The sequence below is a fragment of the Rhipicephalus sanguineus genome, chromosome 6, assembly GCF_013339695.2.
Source record: "Rhipicephalus sanguineus isolate Rsan-2018 chromosome 6, BIME_Rsan_1.4, whole genome shotgun sequence".
NCBI classification, from domain to species: Eukaryota; Metazoa; Arthropoda; class Arachnida; order Ixodida; family Ixodidae; genus Rhipicephalus; species Rhipicephalus sanguineus.
The window spans coordinates 109,580,974-109,601,955 of NC_051181.1; positions in this window are offsets into that span (position 1 = coordinate 109,580,974).

Here is a 20,982-nt window from a genome sequence, read left to right on the forward strand (position 1 = left end):
GTGTCTGTCCGAAGTTTATCTACCTTATCAGCACAGTCACGCGCTCTCTCTCTTTCTTTGTGTGTCTGTGTTTGTGTGTACGGCGACGTATCTGCCACAAAGCAATACACTAACGACTGTGTGTGTGTGTGGTGTGTGTGTGTGTGTGTGTGTGTGTGTGTGTGTGTGTGTGTGTGTGTGTGTGTGTGTGGTGCGTGCGTGCGTGCGTGCGTGCGTGCGTGCGTGCGTGCGTGCGTGCGTGCGTGTGTTTTCACACCATCTCTCGCATCTACTTTGCACGACACAGTTTGCGTATTTATCATCGCTTCATAGCACTTGCATTCAGCACTTTATCAAAGCTGCTCTCGTGATTTAATCAACGAAGAAATCATAACGTTTCCATGAATATAAGCTTGTCGGCCTATCTCTGTTTCCTTCTTCAGCTCGCCATTTGTACCTATCCCTAATGATGTCGCCCACTTCGATAAACGCCCGCCCGTGAATAATCGATAAACGCCCGCCAGGAATAATCGAAATTTTCATTCTTAACTTTCATCAACACTGTTCCAAGTAGATGTTTTGCCTACTCCGCAACATTTGCTCAGAGAGGCGGAGACATTGATGCGCCTGTCGTCGAACCATGAAATAGCTTTCACGTTTTGCTCTGATGCTCTCCACAGCGGCCTGTGCATATATATATTCGTGTTTGGATGACGTCAGCACTATTGCCGCTTCCATAGGCATTTCCCTTTTTTCTCGCTCTGCCTCGACTTACTGACTTTTTCTTTCTTTCTTTCTTTCTTTCTTTCTTTCTTTCTTTCCTTCTTTCTTTCTTTCTTTCTTTCTTTATTTATTTATTTATTTATTTATTTATTTATTTATTTATTTATTTATTATTTATTATTTATTTATTTATTTATTTCCCTTTTTTGCCGTCTAGTCTATATTACTGGACGGCCTTCTCGTCATGCGCGGTATTTACATATCCGAGATGCCGAGACGAGGTTTCTTGCACAGCCACCTATTTCCACATCGCCCCCGGATTGGACACAAGGGGTGTACCCCGCGGCAATAGTCGCGGCACATTCGTGCATCCATGTGGCGAAAATGAAAGCCTACCGCGAGAGTTTCGTCTAGGGTAACCACGCAAATGTTATAGCGTATCATTTGCACGCACTAGTCAGTATCATGATACGGGGGCTCAGAGTCTCCGTGGCACAAATTTTTGTGTCTATCTTTCATTGGCTGTTGCGTATCATCAGTCCCAACGGCGCAAATAATTTTGGCTTTTCCAAACAAGCATATTCTCAAACGCTACAGAAAGCGCACGCCTGTATGACCTTGAATTATGTGTACCTCTATCCAATTACACAAAAGCTCAAACAATAACTAGCTACAGCCCCAGAACTATTACAGAATAAGTCAACGTTTAGTCGTCAGAAATGCAGCTTATAGTGACCTACGGTAACAAGTCAGAGCAGCTATTTATAAAAAGTCACAGTTTCGCCGCAACGGCGAAGCATTGAATGCGATAGCAATAAATTGGAATGTAACAGGAAGAACGGAAAGCAGCTCGAAATTGCCAGCGCGTCGCTCGAGCCCAAAGGACGCACGAAAACAACGCACACAGGATGAGCGCGAACTAATACGTCACAGCTCGACACTTGAAGCGCACTGCTCAAACATAAAGCAGGACGCACGAAACGGACGAACAGGTACACACAGGACGAGCGCGAACTAATTGTCACAGTTGTTACTTATTTCTCTTTGAACAGCGCGCTCCTTTCACAAACGCGGCCGCTGCAGCGAGCGAAGTGACCTTCGTACCCCCGCTCCACCCCACCGGCCGCCCCTTTTTTCCTCGAGATAAGTGCACAAAGAGCAACGGCGTTCGCAGGAGCGGGGCGACGATCATTGAAGCGCGCCACGCGCGCACGTCGCGCCATCTATGTGGTGACTAAGAAAGCAGGCTGAAGTCAATGGTGTATATAAATAGCTTGCCGATAACAGACTCGAAGACGGCACTGCTCGTGGCCTAACCGTCTAACGCCGCGCGCTGCGAAGCGAGAGGTCGGAAAGCTTTTCTGAATTATTTTGTTTGTGGCTTTGATATATATATATATATATATATATATATATATATATATATATATATATATATATATTATATATATATATATATATATACGGTGCATGACGGGGACGGCAAAAATCAGCCGAGACTGTCCATATAAATGCTATCGCAATAAAATCTTTTAAATAGTTTGTGTCTTATACCTCACGTACGCGTTGTTTGATATTCTCCGGGTCTTTCAAGTCTCCCCCGTAACTATATATATAGCCTGTTCGTTTTCTAATTTGACAGCCCTTAGACTAATAAGCAACTGAGTAGCTTCTGGCTGAACTGAATAGTTAAGGACAGATGCGTTGTTTAAAGCCACAATAAGCGGTCGTTAGCCAGCCTGCCCGCCACGTCTCCTCCTCCTCCTTTCGTTGTTTTATTGACGATAGATCTAAACGGAAATCGGTGGAATTGACCAGGTAGGAGAAAAACAGAGAGAGAGAGAGGGAGAAACGAAGGAGAAAGACACGTTAACCAAGCCAAGTTGGTTAACCAAATAGGGAAACTGCACTCGACTGTCAGGCATACGAAAGACCGAAACAAACTTTTGTGCAGGAGGACCACTTACGCGAAAATATGCCACTCAGTAATAACCATGACTTTATTTATATGTTATTGAATACTCATCAATGGTTTCTCATTTAAAAGGTGCAGTCATTAACGGGCTAATAATAGATGCTTTGTCTTTGACCTCCCATTTCCAAACGTCGCCTCTGGATGGAGCGATTTCCTGCATTGGAGACGAGGTCGCAATGATGGCTTTGAGTCGCAGTAATGAAAGTTTTTGACAGTGGTTTTTATCCTGTCCGGTACTCCGCTATGTGCAAAGGCGTAGCGGAATACTGTATAGTGTGTGCCAGATAGCGTAAGAAGGCTTGCAAACGAGCTTCAGCGTATACACACGCCAAAAGTGCGCCAGCAGCGCCCGTGTAGTTGTTAGTAGCCGCATCCGAGTATGCGCATTGTAGAGAATAGAAACCTCGACATCAGTGCTGCAAACTGGAGCGTTGCGGATAGTACCAAGGCGTCTTTGTTTGGTAAATAAACTTAAGCCTTGCTTTGTCACTAAAAACATGCGAAAAACAAACTATCGACATCAAGTGGCTGGTTTTTTTTTTCCCTTGAGCTGGCTCATTTGTTCGCACCATCTTGCTACACGCCAAGAAAGAAAAGAAAAGAAAAAAATATGTGTTAGTCTTTCCGGTGAGTCCTCACTTGCCACGTGTATGACTCTCTTTAGAGAGTAACGTTAACGCTCTTTTGGATCGCACGACTCTCCGACGAGAGTATAATAATCTCTAAAGAGAGTTCACGTGTCTCTGTAAAGGGTGTCATATATGTGACAAGTCAGGACTTGTAAAACAATAGTTAAAGGACTCTTTCTTATTTTACAGTGTAAGCTGCTTGCTTAAGGGCCGTATGAAGAGTGACGAAACGTCCTTCACGCGTGTACATATGATTCACACTTCAGTCTACAAAGGCAACCGATGAGATCCTACGCCAGCACTGTCGCGCAGCACGAAAGCAGCTTTCGCGCAGATTATACACGCATCTCAAGGTCCCACTCCTGTTTTCCCATTATATATAGTATAACGCAGCGTTGCCTCTGCCACTTAACTCAGTCTCACTTTCTTTCATGGCACCTATTCAGTGAGTAGCATTGTTTTACAGAAAGCGCGCCATCTGCGAGTCCCAAGACATAGCGGAATATGACGTGGGCGACAAGAACACACGGTTTTATTACTTCATAGGAGAATTGTGTATGATGAAATGCCCTGGCACATGTTTTCAGCTCACTGTCCACAGTCAGCTTATGCGATAACAGTAGCGCATCCAGGGGGACGGCTGCTGCCAGCGAGGCGTCACTGGAACTTTCTGTAGTTGGGTTGTGTCCCACGCAAGGACTCTGAAAGGTGCACGTACTTTCTTGTCGTGTTTCTCCTCCGGATCTATCCTAGTAGCAGACATTATTCGGCGTCGTAGAACGAGATGCCTGGTGAATGACGGACTCGATGGTCGATATCGCCTGCTCCTTTTGTTCTTCCCCACAAAGTTGATCTCGCCACACAGTGTGCCAGCTGTGATCGACAAGCTGACGCCAGCTGCGTTCACTCTGAAACTGCCTACGATCTTTCGATATTCCAAACTCGAAACCGTATTATCTTCAGCTTCTTTGGAGTCGACCAAGCGGTGCAACTTGAAGGATGAGGGGTTGGGTAAAACTTTGTTCTCTTTATTCTATTAAGCTCTCAGATTTGTAAAGAAAGCTTATGGTTTAATACAAGTGTTTTGCCACTTCGTGCGTGTATTCTGGAACCCTCCTCTATGCGAACGCATATCTCAGTGCAATAAGAAAATCATGTATTCGCATAAGATTTTTTTGCATTTTCATATAGAGTAAAATAGCACGTGAACGAACGTCAGTTAAACTAACTATTCAGCTGTACGAACTTTTTTTAAATCCCCTGCCGAAGCGCCATTGAACCGCTAACGCATTTAAGAATAACGAAATTAGTGCAAAGCGCATTTCAGTTCTACGAACATATTTTGTGGCACCATCCAACGCTTCCTACGTCATATTGATCAGAAATTGTCTGAAAGACTTCGTACAGGCAGCGCGCTTTGAGGAATATACCACCTGCGACTCTCGCGTTGAGGCATGCGCCACTCTGTCTACAGAAGACATTGTAGCGAGCGTCCTACCTCAGGAAGAAGATGAGGGGGAGGAAGAAGTATATCCCTTGTGGAGGAAGCACCAAGAACTTCAGCTAAACAAGCACTGATTTACTTGAGAAAAGTGAAGTTCTGCGCTGCCCAGCAGAGTATTGTACCGGAGAAGGTTAATGAGAGCTTGGACACAGTGACTCAATTCATGACCACTGCAGTCCTAAGTACACAAGTGCCGCAAAAGATGACTACACTTTTTTTTCAAAACATGCTAAATAAGCACAAATTCACGTCCAAATAACCAGAATTGCAAATGAAAGGGTTCACATTTCATTTCAACAACTGATGTTTTCGTTAGCGTCTGATAACAAGTTGCAACATAGCTATTTCAGTTCAGCGAACTTTCACTTTAACGAATCTTTTCCTGGGTGTAGTTTGCTGAAGTGAAGTTCTACTGTATCACGAACGATGCTTAGCCATACGAACACAATTATGTGCGTGTCAGGGCGTGCGCGTGTGTGTGGTCAGGGCTTAAATTCAGGTAAGACTCAAGGTGTCCGGGTCCCCTCACCAGCATTTAAGGAGCGCCTCCTCCCGCTCGCGTGGCGATCAAACAATACATTACATATCCATACTCCCTCGCGCGCACGCACACATAAACACACACACACACACGCACACACACGCACACACACGCACACACACACGCACGCAGACGCACGTACACACACACAAGCACACGCACGCAAACACACACGCACACAAACGTACATATACAAGCAGACCACGTAAAGTGTTCTTCCCTGTCTCCCATCCCTTGCTTTGAACAAAGGGTGGAGATTTCAAATATTCTGTGTTGCCCTATTTTACAAGCATATTATGATAACAAGTCAAGTACAGCACCAAATGTAGCAAATATAATAAATAATAATTTCCGCCGACGATAACCTATGCTTAGCCAGTGCGTTGTGATAGCTGATTGCAGGCAGCAGAGGCCCTGATACCGCACGCCGGCACAACGGGTCTTGTAGCATATGAATCGAGTATATCGGCCTACTTCCCCAACCACATTGGTGTCCCGTAGGTGAATGTATGTGTATCTTGCTAGGCCAGCGTTTTTTTCTCGATACCGTATTACAGTCGTCTAGAAAACTTCCGAAGCGTAGAAATAGCTAGGCAAAATTGCAGTAAATGCACTCTGTGGGAACTGAGTATAGCCATAGCTTCGCGCAGTAGCACGGTCGGTCAATTCTGCGGCTGCAGAAGGGCGATAACACGTTCTTTGCAAGCGGAACACGAAGCCAAGCATTCGAGCGAATCAGGCAGGCAGCATCGGCCGTACACGCTCCAGCTGAGATGCCACCAATCGAGTGTTTTGCTGGCTCGGACCTGAGTTGCGTGGATATAGCATCTCTTTTCCCCGCCTCTTGTTTGCCCTCTCATAACGTGGTTCCCAACAACACATTATATGCTTTCAGCTCTCTGGAACCAGCCGACAGCCATCGTGTCCAAACTGCGAAACAATTTTCTTTGTATACGTGCAGCAGTTCCCTGTTTAGTATTCCTATAGAAATGGCAGTCACCCCCACCTGTTGGAAATGGAATTTTTAGTTCTTATATATTCTAAATGTATATTTTTCTTTATCCAGAAGGTACGTCTCCTATTTACATAAAGGGTAGATACTGACACTTTCTTTCCATTTCACGTACCAGAAGTGTATTGATGGCAATTCCTTGAACGGGGAATGTCGCTGAAACAAAAATTTCGACAAACAGACTTGTCTTCATTGGTGCATCAACTGTGGTCGTTAGCACCGTGCTTATGTACGCCTTGATCACTGTCCTCCAGCTTCAAAAGCGGACGTGAAGACGAACAAGCTTGTGCGCAAAGAAGGGAAAGAAAATACAGTAGAGCAGCAGGGGGCTATTGGACATCTCCACTAGCCTCCCCCCCCCCCACCCCTCCCCCCGTTTTTTTCCCTGCCGTTTTAGAACGCAGCTCTTGTCGCAAAGCGGCAGTTCGCAAATGGCTGCAAATGGCCCCTTCGGTTGAAATGCGACTGCTTTGGCTCATTCGTTCGCTGCTCTACCTCTCATTCGAGCAATCATCTGAAGTCCTGTTCCTGCGGATGTGAATGATTTGAAGGGTCGCAAGTGCAGTCGAAATTCTTTCCCTCAACCAATCAGATTTGCAGGAACAGGACGCCAGCTTATTTTATCGGGCAATGGTAGTGCGACCAGAAGCGAATTCAATGCGGCGATGGGTATAGGTCACTCTCGCTGGTGGGAGCATCGCTCGCCTTGAGCCGCAAGTGTGAATGAACCTGAAGAAGCGTCTTCAAATATGCGTTGAAATGTTTTACTACAGACATTATGCAATAAACGCCTTCGAAAGAAAACACCGGTGTTGAAGGACCGCGCCGTACGCGAAGTGAAATGTAGACACTTGATTTCGGAGCAACAACTAAGACAGTATTTTTTGAACTCCTATGCTATAGGAGGTGACCGGCTGAACCCTTGCGTCTTTCATATGCGCTGCTTCACGTCAAAGATGGTTGCAGCAACAGGGCACCAGCTATTCAACGAAATCCAAAAAAAGAAAAAGGCGCACTCGCCGCACTCTGACAAATATGACTGTGACGCAAGAACGCTGTTGAAACGTCCTGAAATACTTCTCCGCCCCCATAATGGGACAGAGTTGAAAAGAGACGAAAGAAAAGAAAAAGGTACTCACTCTACAAAAAAGGCACTGCTGCTTTATATTCATAAAAGTATTTTGCAGAGTGCCCTTCGTATCTTTGCTTTTTGTGCGGCATTCCAGGAATGTGTTCAGCTCTGCGCAATTTATGGAGACTCCCAGTCATCGCCTCAATATGCTCAATGTGGCGGAGCCAACGGGACGGACGTTCCCATAGCTGCAAGGGCCATCAGATATAGAAAATACTTAAAAAAGAGAAAAGATGGGACTAAAAGATTCTTTCTAAGCGCCGACAACTTCAAAGCTGCGCCCGAAGTTTTCCTTCTTCTTTCCTTTCCTCGAGCACAACCCAAGGGAAATTCAATCTTGGCGCCACGTTGCCGTGAAAACAAGAGTGTGTTGTCCACGAGCGCCTTTATTACCGTCAGGCAGAAAACCAAAGGCAAATAGAATGATTACCACACTTGACTGCTGCACGGAGCTAAGAAATGGAAAATATCCCAAAACGAGCTATTAACTCGAATATCGGTATAAAAAACAAACATGACGGCGTATAACTCGCCTCGACATGCTCATCGCGAAATATCTTCGAAGAGAAATTGCAGTGTCGCCCAGAGTGAAAAGCGTTGACAGTCAGAGCTGCAGCATTATCACGCACAATGGCACTGAATGTATTTCACGCGCCATAGATCGCAGAAAACATTGGCAGCAGAGCGTGAACATCTCGCCATTTATTTTGTTTCCTTCTTTTCTTTCTCTGTCTCACTTCGCCCTGTTGTGATTCTTTCTCTTTCTTGAGTGAGTGATAGGGCGCTGGATTGAGATTGTCTTCTGCACAGTGGCGCGCTGTCTTTTGATTGGTCGCTCCCCTTAGCATCCGTCTCGCACACCCTAGTATTTGTGGGCACCGTTAGCGTTAGCCAGGAGACAAATTGAAGTACTAAATTACTATTGTTGGATGTCCTCCTTCAAACATTGAGATGTGCTTTGACATTTTCATTATGGCACGGTGGTTATTATTACCGAAACGCCAATACGACATTTATTCCGAGACAGAAAGAGAGAGATAAACTGAAGAAAAGGCAAGGAGGTTAACTAGAGTTTGTGCAGTTTACTACCCTACATGTGAAGAAAATAACGTATATATAGGTCTAAAAAAGAAACCGAAGTCATGAGAATACAGATGATCCATTATTCACAAGGCATAGTGCAGCATGGCGTCGTACAAGCACCCAAGTCAGTGGCCTTCAAGTATTTTAGAAAGGCTAGTGTGACACTCCTACAGCGAAAAAGCTAGCGCAGATAAAAAATTCGCCATCTCCCACTAAAGGGAACCATGTGGGGATGCGAAGAAGCGCATGGGTCGACTTAAAGTTCCGTTCATCACGGGCACCTTGCCCGATGTTAACGTGTCCTTGCAAGTAGAGCACACCATGAATTCACTGTAGTTGCTGTTGCTGTTACTCGTCCCGAACTCTTGTTGGAGCACGCCACGCAGGTTCATCGCGCGTCTGCAGAATCTCGTTCCCCGACGCCATCACGTGATTGCTGAGAGAGTGTAAGAGGGAGGGGCCACGACGTCTTACCCAGCCCCTTACACAGGCCCGAGCGCGCTAGCGCGTGCCAGCACACGTGGTTATGCCTGCGTTACGCGAAGCTAGGACAGCATAGGGAAGCCCGGACCCCTAAAGTGCTCTGCACGTATCATCATCAAGGCGGTCGAAGAACAAGACGAAGACTTTTCCTTGGCGCGAGCGCGCGCTCTGCACGTATCATAATCAAGGCGGTCGAAGAACAAGATGAGGAAGACTTCTCCTTGGCGCGAGCGCGCGCTCATTATGTTACAGATGGCTATGGTAGGTTTTAGAAAGCGGACGGTCACCAATGGAACTACGGACGAAGCCCAGCGCATAAGCTGCTTCGCATCTAAAAAATTCTGTGTCAATTGAACGTCGTCACCCAGAACGAAATATTCTCTCGAAATTCAGTCCACCCAGCATTTTCTATATCTGCTCTAGCTCTTTCGCTGTAGGACTGCAACACTAGCCTTTCAAAAATACTTGAGTGCTTGAAATACTTGACTTTAAGTATTTTTGAAAGGCTAGTGTGGCAGTCCTACTGCAAAAAAAAAAAGATAGCGCATACAGATAGAAAATTCTGTGTGACTTGAATGTCGTCGCCCTGAATGAAATATTCTGTTGACGATGAATACGTAACGTTTTGCATGTTCAGTTGTTCATGCTGACCGATTTTCCAGAAATAACCTTAACAAAAGTACATGTACCATTGTGATTGCGAAATTCTTTCGTGGACGCCGTCAAAATTCAATTCGCGTTGTGAACGCGGCAGCGAGGATGTCACACATATTGTGGTTGGCTTCGCTTTAGATTGTCGTCGACTGCGCTCGCTATTACGCAGTCTGTCAAAATTTATTGGCACGCTGAGGGAGACTCACCTTTTTTGTTGTTAGTGTGTAGTTCTGCATTGAAGATCGAGCTCCTATTCATAGTTAATGCAGAAAGTTCGGCTAGTTGGTATCGAACATGATAGGTCATGATTACTAGCGACAAAGGGGACGGGGACGAGAAGAATAAACGCGGGACCACACTAGACCACGGACCATGAACCTATTTCGCTAGTAATAATGACCTATTATTCTCTTCATATATCGCGCATCACGGAAGTCCATCAAGATACCTCTCCGCATTTTGCTGCCCCGACAATGAAAGCTCGGATCTACGTGACCGCTCCACGCAAAATATTCTAGCACTACAAACTCAATACACGAAGAAGCGCATGAGAAATGTCACGTTTGGCGGCTAAAGCGCGCTGCAAACCAGACACTCGTATGAGCGGGAGCAGGCATTCTGATCACAGGCGTGCGCACGAGGTATGCAGCCTTCCCCCCCCCCCCCCCCCCCATCATCGCCTGAGGGTGGGGGGGGGGGCAAGTCAGTCCTATATCTTTACCCAGGCGTACCCGCCCCGTCACAGTTTAATATGCTGGGTTGTGACCATGCAGGTTTTCGATAATGCCGGCGGAGGACCCCTGATTTTGCATCCTAAGCAGCTGTTTAAGGCAAGCCGCCTTGAGCAGTACGTCATGGCGTCATTTTTAACATCATTTTTGCATTCATTACGAAGCTCGTTTCCGTTAGGACATGTCCGAAGTTGGGAGGGGGAGAGGGGGTGGCGGCAGTGAAACTTTTCCCCTCCTAATGGAGAACCCTGCTCACGCCTATGACATAGGCGTAGGCACGAGGTCGGGGGAAGGGTGGTGGCCCTCCTCCCCCCCCCCCTCATCATGTGAAGGAGGGTGCCAATCCTGCCCCATACCATTACTCGGTCCGACCTTTCACGCCGTTTTTAATGCACAGGGTTATGCTTAAGCATGCTTTTTGACGATAGTGGCGACCGAGGACCTCTGATGTTGCATATTCAAACAACTGTTCACTTCCCACCTTCACACGCGGAAAGTCGGGGACCAATCGCAGGCCGTTGTGAGAAGCACGTGATCGCGTCATTTTCATTTTTGCGTCCATGGTGGAGCTTGTTTTCTTTCGGACACGACTAACGGGCCTGGGCGGGGGGAAGAGGGGTGCGTTGAAACTTGCCCCCCCCCCCCCCACTTAGGCAGAACCCTACGCTCGCCTACGTGTATGCATATTTAGCCGTACAAAAATTACGACGCACACAAAGTTTCGTGTCTTTTCTGCATGCATGCCATCGCCCACGATCATTACCGACAAGTGTGCGAAATGCGGCGAACGCCGACATTGTCGCCGACCACGTCGATTGCTATAGCGACGATACATGAAACATTTTCTCTCTTGAAGTTGCTTCGTCCCGCCCATAGATATTCGCTGCAGACACCGGACCAAAGGACGCGCGTCGTTGTTACTTTATCTGGTCGAACGCGCCTCACAAGCAAGCCGAGAAGTGTCCTCACCCAAAGAGTATCTTACAACGTCGTCCGAACGAAATAGACGGAGTATGCTTGAGCTTTAAAAGTTGAGACGTGTAGGTCACGGTATTTACATAGTGGTGTTGGTGAGTGAGTCGACTATAGACTCCTTTTTGCGAAGAAAATGCATTATCAGTAGACAAAAACTATTGTCCGCTTGAATGCCCTTCTGCATAGAGATAGCTGCTCATAGGGATAGTACGATAAACAACCATCGCAGCGGATGAATTTCATGGTAGATTTTGCTCAAGGTCTGCAGTATTGCTGAAAGCATAAAAAAGTTTAGTAAAATGTAGGTTTGTTACCTGAGCGAATAGGCGGGCCGCGAGATTAAGCATGCGGACTCTTTTCTGGAAGTATTCGTTATCATTTCAAAGCGCTTATTTGTTTTAAGCCTTTATCATTGTATGTCGCTTTCATAGCGCAATAAATAGCAATTTCAAGTTGTCGATCATTTATATCCTCCTGAGTCCCGGGTTAAAGTTAGGTGCACGAATTTTTTTCAGAAAGTTTAGTATAGCTCGAATAGACCACGTAGGCAAAAAGTGCTAAACCTTAGCTTAGTAAAAGTTGGGGTTTGTATGTGGTGCATTGTAGAATATTTTGGACATCAGGACTTGAATTGGTCCTGATGTCCGATATATTGGAGCTCAGGACCAAATAACAAGGCGAAAATAACGTACTTAAAAGGTATTTTAAAAATGATATGGTACTTAAGAATGATAAGCAAGCAAACTTCAGAGATAAAAGTCAAATTACGTAGTTTGACGAGAGCGGCCGTACAACACGCCACTGCTGACCGCTGCCATTTTGGACTAGTATTCCAGGCGCGCCGCTTCATTGATTTTGCCCACACTTGACAGAGGGCGCTGGTAGACGTTGAAAAAATTAAAATAATAGTTTTCAACGGCAAATAGTGGGTTCTGGGGTTGGAGCAGACGACAACGAGTTGTCAAATATATTGGACAATTCCCCATAGCGGGGACTCAAGAGGATATAAAAAATTACACCATCTCGCGCTAAAGGGGACCATGAGGCGATGCGAAGCCGGAGCACTTGCACGATCGCGTTCCGTTGGCGTTCGTTGGGCATGCTACCGACCTCGCGTCGTGGAACGCGAAGAGGGACGCTACGCGCGTCGTATCTTCCATCTAGCCTGGCCGTTAATTCTCACAGGGCGAGCGGGGAACGCAGTCGACAGGCGGGCGAGAGGGGGGCAGCGTAGGAGAGGAGGGAGAAGGGGAGGGGCCGCGCATGCGCTCGAGCTCATCGCGGCGTTGCGCAGGAGAGAATTTCGGCATGTCTAGCCCGCGTTCCAGAGGAAGAGTGGAAAGGGGGAGGGGAGAGGGGGAGGGGAGAGGGGAGGGGAGAGGGAAAGTGGAAGAGGGAAAGTGGAGAGGGGGAGGGGTGAGGAGTATGGGAGAGGGAAAGTGGAGAGGGGAAGGGGAGAGGGAGAGTGGAGAGGGGAAGGGGTGAGGATGAGTGGAGAGGAGGTGTGTGGAGAGGGTATGCGCATGCGCAGTAAGGGTGGTCACGCCGCACACCACCACCACCGGATTGAGCTCCGCCTTAAGATACTTCGCATCTAAAGATTGACACATCATCTCCCCCCTACGGGCAATCATTGTGGGATGCGAAAGCATCGCGGGGGTGCGCATCGAGTTTCTGTTTCTCTTATGTGACTTATGAGACGCTGGTTGTCGAGGCGTTTGAATTACCGCTTGCCGACGCTGACGTTTACGTCCTCTGGTCCGCGGCGGTGGCGCTGCCGCTGCAACTAGCGCCGACGTTGACATTGTTCATGGCGTTTCGCGCACCGTTGCACAGAGACACAATGACGGAAGCTCAGCTAAGGCGCGCTTTCGCAGCCTCACAGCTTCGAGATTCGCTTGCCGGCGTTGCCGTTTACGTTCAGCTTCGCGAGCGTCCGTAGCGCCGTGCGAAACAGTGCAACGGGAGCGAGCGCGCGCCGCATTATATACGAGCGCACAGCTGTGGCGGAGAGAGAGAAACGGGAGAGAAGAAACGAAGCGAAGGCAGCGCTCACGCCATATTCTCCATCCTCCTCGCGCATAAGCTTCTCGGCCGTTGAATGATGATGAGTGGGCAAAAATCTGGGGATCGTTCGGTCACTGTGAATCTCCCGTTTGTCGTTTTTGCCGTTTTGCTGCCGCTTCACGCGCCCTCACCTCCGGAGTAGCAGTTTGTCGTCGGCGTTCCCGTTGAGCCGCTGCATGCCGCGCCTTACGTTAGTTTTCATCCATGGCAGAAAGAGAATTAGTGGTCTGGAAGACGCTTACATACGCATTTGCACCGCAGCGTCCTCTCGTGTATTTAAAGTGACATAAAGAGTCGATGACAAAGCTCGGTCCTAAGGTCCATAATGTGTACGTTCAAATCGCCGACTAGTTAGTACAAAGGGTTTCAGCTTGCAGGTGTCTTATATTGTTTTGTAAAAATCACGATTGTTGTTCGTCTATTGTGAACGTTTTTTTATTCACATGCACACATACGTTAAGGTTTTATAACCACCATGACAGCTGACAGTGAGCGTCGACGACAAAGCTAGGTCCTAAGGTCTATAATTTCTACGTTTAAATCTCCGACTAGCATAAAGAGTTTGTGCTTATAGGTGTTTTATATTCTGTAACAATTATGATACGCCCTTGTGCACCGCAGTGCCCCTAGCGGATTCCATGCAAAACTGAGACACGCCGCCGCCTCGCCGGACACGGGACATGTCTCGACCCTAAGGTGCTTCGCCCCTAAAATCATTGAAAGGTGAACAGCCGCCCAAATCTTGAGCTAGTGTGCGCGCGAGCGGTGTCTTTTCTGTGCGTCAGCGCCGTATGACGGTGCCAAGTTGCAAACAGGGCGAGGGTAAGCGCGTGCCCACAAAGCGCGTACAGCTGGGTCCATCGACCCCATGTTATCGAAGTTCACACGGACAGCGTGAGTAGGCGAAGGGTTTTGCTCGTGTCTTATCTTCCTGAAATGGGCGTTGCAGCAAGCAATATCTCGTCCGTTTGCGCTCAATCTGTTCCAGAATGAACCAACGCGCCCAACAAAGCATTTTATTATGCTCTACATATGCTGCCAACCTGGTACACACAAGAAAGTGAGGTCACGTGCGAACGAAAAGCCTTACAGCGTCCCCTATGCATCCGCCTCAGTCGACTCGAAGGTGAATGTCATCTTCATGTTTTTGTAGCGTTAGCTACCCTTGCCTAGCCGGAGCCGATTTCACGTGGAGGGTCATGAGCCGTGCTGCGCATGCGCAAGGATCAGTGATGTCACACAGCTAGGTCACCGGAGCTGGCATCTCACGCGCTCTTCGACACCGCCGCGCGCGACTCGCTGCTGCTGGTCTGCGCATTCGAGAGGAGTGACGTCGTAGCCATGGCAGACACACTGGCGCTGGCGCGCGCGCAGCTATTCGCCTTCGCTGTGCAGTCGCCGTCTGACACTGCGCTGGAGCCGCTTGATAGCGCCTCTGACTGGCGTTTGCAGGTGGGTAACGCCATGGAGAAGGAGAGCGCAAATGCTGCTCGACAGCGCAGAAGAGCCGAGAAGCTTATCTCATTGGATCCCGAAGTAGTTGCCTGGCAATTAGCGGTTCAGCGTACGAAGAATGAACAGAAGAAGGCTAATAATCCTAGAAAATCTGGAAAGCTAAGAATAATCAGCTGAACCTTTGCTAACGCTACGTATATCCTGGCATAGCCGAGCTAAGCCACTGCAAATATTTCTTCTAATTCGATGTATTGAAGCCCCCTCAGAAAGCTTTCTGCAACTAACGTGGTTATAGTGTACTAGCATAATTTCCTAGTGACGCGTCCAGGAGGCTGGGACAATAGGCCGGTTCATGGCCTCCGAGATTAGCCGGCGGCGCGCCGCCGGCTAATCTCGGAGGCCATGGCCGGTTGAAGCAAACGCCAGTAGACGACACTGGTGGCGTTGCTGCGCTTTTTTCTCGTCGCGGTGCCAGTTCGCGCCGGTTTGGGCCGGTTCAGACGCGCTTTGCAGCTGCTTCCCTCATGCGCGTCCCCTGCGACGCTACGTTCAACGTTCTTGCGAAAAAAAAAAATGGTAGATGACTTTTTTTTCTCCGGACGCTTACATGTGGGATGCTTCCATGTAGTACGTCTCATTGCACGCCGTAAAATGAGGTAAGGAAACGCCGGAATAATCTTGTTTAGCTGCGTTTCTGTAACCGAGAATAAATCAAGAAAAGTTTACCACCATCAATATGCGTCCGTCGAGGCCGTTATTTCATCGTACGCCTTCTGGCATAGCAACGCAGCGTAGACGTTGCTGAGCACTTTTGTGTAGTTTGCGATGAGCATGCGATTTAAATGTTGTGCTAGATGTTGCGCAATAGAAGAAAAACATGCAGAGTTACTCATATGATGAGTTTGTGCAAATGGATGATAAAAAAATGCGAATAGATACTGCTGCAGGCGATGTCCCGAACTGCAATGAATCCGCCGGTCTGCGGCATTTACGCTAGCAGACGACGTTGTCGATACTAGTATGTTGCTGTGGTTTTCACAAAATTTCTTTACACTATACTATAGTAAATGCAGCCTTTTTGCGCAGCAATCAAAGAGTCCGGTGCTTAAGGAACGCCTACAAACGCGGAGAAGGAGAGCGTTAAACGCAGCGGGGGAGAGAGCGACCGGTCAACTAGAAAAAGGCGCAGTGGCGGCGCCTGGTGGCGTCTACACAAACGGGCACGCGCGCTCCTTCTCAGACGCGTCACTAGGAAATTATTCTAGTACACTATAAACGTGGCTTTGCAGTGCCTCCAGAATCGGAGGCATTGTATGCTTTCTGCACCTCACCTTGTTTTGCACTGCCTCCGGGATCGGCCCACATTCAACTAAGCACTGATGTCAGGTGTCGCCATGTGACGTCACAGAGACGTCATAATGACCCAAGAGAAGTGAGAACTTCATTTGGTCTCTCTCTGCAGTTAACGTTAAAGAAGAAAGAAAGTGCGGCCAGTAAAAGATCACCACTAAAATTTACGATGACCTCACGTCGCTGTACAGCTTCTCGATATAATGTTGGCCGTCGACCATCCGCTCGACTTTTCAGTTCCTCTTGCGCACAGCCTGCCTAACGGCTGTCGCATTCGTTTTTCACTTCGACGCTTCAGTTGGGAAAGATTGTTCGCGACCTTTTTATTTCAATGTTTCGTTAAATCAGCAAAAATGGGCCTCTTTTCTGAAGCTATGTACAATGTGTCGACCAATGCATCTTTTGGTTTTTCCCTTGTGCTTGTTTACATTTCGCCTTCCTATTTGCCTGTTTTGCGCATGCTGGTATAGCTCCAAAGTATCGCACTATAGTGGAACGTGGACACAGTGAATTTTGATAAAGCGAACGACAGTTTATATCGAACACGTGAAACTGACTGTATACGGTACTCATGCAGAAGTATCTCCTTCATAGCCGACACGTCGATCTCTATACAGGCAATCTTCTCGGGACAATGTGGCGACACGCGACTCTTCAGGACGTACTTTCAATTAAAAAAGCTCGTTCAAGGTGATCAGATCAACTTGGTTTCTTCTGCTTACCGGTCGTACATCAAACTTCATTTACTGTATGGATGTGTTTGTTAGAACCGCGAACCTAAGTCATGCGCAGGCCAAAAGTTCCGTCTTGTGCTGCGCAGGAGCGGTTTAAAGAGAAAGAACAGCAAATTATTTGTTTATCATTTTTCACCTCCTCAATGCTTCGTGCCTTCCGCGCAGTTCTACGGATCTTGAAAGAATTGTGGGCCACCCAACTATTCGTCTCTCGGATTCAGTTCCGGACGGGGCCGTTTTTCTTCCTTAAGCTCGCTGCTTCAACAACGGCATTCCTTCTGCGACCCTTAGTTTGTGCTTGTGGCTTGTCCTCGCCCCCCTCTCCCCTTTCACCTATGTCTTTACTTGTTAAACTGGCTGATTGGGCGAGTTGGTGATTCATGATACTTGAAATACGAAAAATATCATGTCTTTACTGAAGAAAAAATCAAGAAAAACGCGTGATAGAGTATCCAACGCTTGCGAGAAAAGAGAAATCGCAACGGCGGGAGAAGATTGTGAAGTGGTAAAAATACTGAATTTCTCACGCCCTGCTTTCTCAGTGGTCGCATTTTTTTTTTAATGAGACACGGCAAGCGTTGTCTGTACAAGGTTGAAATATTTTATAGATGTTTTTTTCGTGAGAATCTGTAGTGACAGCCCCAGTATTTTCCTTTTAAATCTTATATATAAAAAATTTACTGCGTAGAGTTCGTTACAGCCGGCTATCTCTCAAAATCCCAATTTCGTTACTCCGACAAAAAAAATAATATTAATGAGTGAAGTTATAGTTCATCCATATTACCACGAGAGTGTTTTATGCCTGGGTGCACCACGGCTCCACTGACGCATTTCCGTCACGGATATGACGTTGTAAAATATAAAGACTAACATATGGCAAAGAAGAAAACTAGAAGAAAAAAAAACGCCAGGCCTGCGCGGAAAGCGCAGCACAGTCACAGCGAAAGCTGAAAGAGCGGCATTTCTAGAGCCCGTTATAAACTCTCCTGTGGCTACTAATACAGGTACATTAGCAACGTACCCACTACGCCACAAAGCGTAATTTTTGGGAAGTTGGGAAGCACCCAGCACGACATTATTCGTTGTTCTGCGGAGAAGCGAGGTACCATATGCAAGCGATTATGTGCAGTTTGTTGATGCGGCGGTTGATGACGATGACTAATTATGGTTGCGCCCTTTGTAATGGGTTGGAAGCTTTAAACGACCCGCTAGTTACGTAATACATATTGTGTGACGCCCGGTCGTTGTTTAACTGTCCCACCACGCTTTATAACACACTTTAACCGGAGAAACGTAGAGCGAGAGAGAGAGAGAATTGACTTTATTGAGACCCTGAGGAAATGGATCATGGGAGCCTTATGGGCTTCCTTGGCAACCAACAGAAGTGCACTTGCGAGGAACCCACTACGCTATAAATCATTGTAATTTTTGAGAAGTAGGGCAGTAGGCACTGTGCCATTTTTGGTCATTCTACAGACAGCCGTGGTACCTGCTAAACGCATGTAAGGCATTATGCGCACTTTGTTGATGCTGTGCGTGATGACAATGAAGAATTATGGCAGAGCTCTTTGTAATGGGTTGGAAGCATTCAACAACCTACTCGTTGCGCAATTCGCATTGTGTGAGGCCTGGTTACAGAATTCGCGTTGTGCGACGCTTGGTGCTTATTCTACTCTTTTACCACGCTATATTGCATATGCTAATGTGGTTCCTTCCCGACATGAAGCCTGTATAGGACCTTTTTGCAAAGCAGTTTCAAGCACCGGCATGGCTCAGAGGTTGAATACTGGGCTCCCACGCAGAGGGCCCAGGTTCGAACCTCGTTCCATCCTGGAATTTTTTTCTCATTTAGTTTTTTTTCTTATTTCGAGCGATACTGGTTACGGACACCGGCGGCGGCGGCGGCAGCGGCGGCGGCGGCGGCGGCGGCGGCGGACAACTACGGCACCAAAAACGGCCGGTGAAATGATCTCATAACAGCTTTCGCTGTAAAAGTTCCGTCACCGGGAATCGAACTTACGACCCCTCGATCGCCAGCGCGCAGCGACTCCGCCACAGACGGCCCGTTCTTCATTGTATTGACGGCGTGCTATTTACACACACCATTTGCCGGTGGCGCTACTCAGAGATCGGTGGTACATCAGTGTGTTTTCGTTATCACTAGCGAGTTGGTGCGAAGGGCTCGAAGGGCGCGCTTTAAAGGTCGTCGCCCCACGCGTTGAGATGAACGCGCGCCTCTACAGGGAGGCGTCGCTCATGCGCGCGCATTTGTCTTGTAAGTCTTGCGCTCTCACCGCAAGTTTGCATAGAAGTTACAGAGAGTACGAAGGTCACTTCGCTCACTGCAGCGGCCGCTTTTGCGAATGGAGCGCGCTGCTCACAAACAAATAAGTTACAACTGTGACAGTTCGCGCTCATTCTATGGTACCCGTGTGATAACACGTGATGTAACTTTCTACGTACTGTACTTACGGTATGTTTCTGCTTTGCTGCCAGGGTGGCACGACCAAGTCAGGCATTTACTTAGCCTTTAGTCGTGTCCCCCAAGGCAATCTTGTTCAATTTTGACTTGAATAAAGCAAACCAAGCCCAACCAAACCAAATGCTGTGTATATTTGTGCGTTCGTTTCGTGCGTCCTCCTTTGTATTTGACCAGCGCGCTTTAACTGTCGAGCTGTGACAGCTGTTAGTGCGCGCTCATCCTGTGTATGTTTGTTCCGTGGGTCCTTTCTGCTTGAGCAGCGCGTTGCAAGTTTCGAGCTGCTGCCGTTCTTCGCATGACATTACTGCTTGTTGCTATAGCATTCATTCCTTCACCCTCGGGGGAAAACAATGCGCAACAAGCGCACAACTACCTCTGTGAAGACACGTTTTACTTTCGTGTTATACCGATTCCTATGACAGAGGGATCAGCCATGTTTTTTTCATAGAGATCGGTGCAGCACGAAATAATAATTAACATATCTGGAGTTTTACGTGCCAAAACCACGATATGATTATGAGGCACGCCGTAGTGGAGGGCTCCGGAAATTTTGACCATCTGGTCTTCTTTAACGTGCACTGACATCGCACAGTACACGGGACTCTAGCATTTCGCCACCATCCAAATGCGACTGCCACGGCCGGGATCGAACCCACGGCTTTCGGGTCAGGAGCCGAGCACCGCAACCACTACACCGTGGCGGATGGTATAGCATGAAAGTGAAGCGTTAAGAGGAAATTCAAGAAAAAAAATATCATCCAGAACTCTGCACACACAAACACAAACATGTATCGCCACCGCGAAGAGGATGTTTTTACGGGTACCATCATGGAAAGCAGGGTCACCCAATCAAACATACCTGAAGCAGTCCACATATTCGTGCTTGTATATACATGAAATCATCCGCATTTTGCTCAGGCAGCTCAGTGAACAAACACGGCCATGACATCAATACGTTGCAAATGAAGCCCATTGTAAGATATCACGATACGGTCGGTGTGGCCATCAAATCCAATCGAAGTCAAGGGGAAGGTGGAGGCATACGTTGTTCATCGACTTGTCTTCACAGTTGCGTCACTGGGGCATCTTTAATGTGTGTTGTACTCGCCAATATATTTTTTTTCTAGGTTTTCATTTGTGATTTCCTCTGTAACTCCAGCCTGTACACACAACTGCAGGCAGTGGAAAGTGCTGGCGAAGTGACAGTCAGACACCGCCTGAGCGTGACCTTCCCATGAATGATCTAATTTCACTAAATAATAAAGTCGTATCTCTCTCTCGCTCTCTGTGTCTCTCTCAACGTAAAGAAGATAAAGAACTTGCAATTAGCTCCCTACTTTAGTTTCAGTGTAAGTAGTACTGGTGGTGTGACAAGACTCAAGGTGCGTCTGTCTCAACAACGTCATTGTAAATAGAGAAAATAGTAAACTAACGCTGCGTAAGCAGGTTAAGATGCTGATACAATTATTTGAC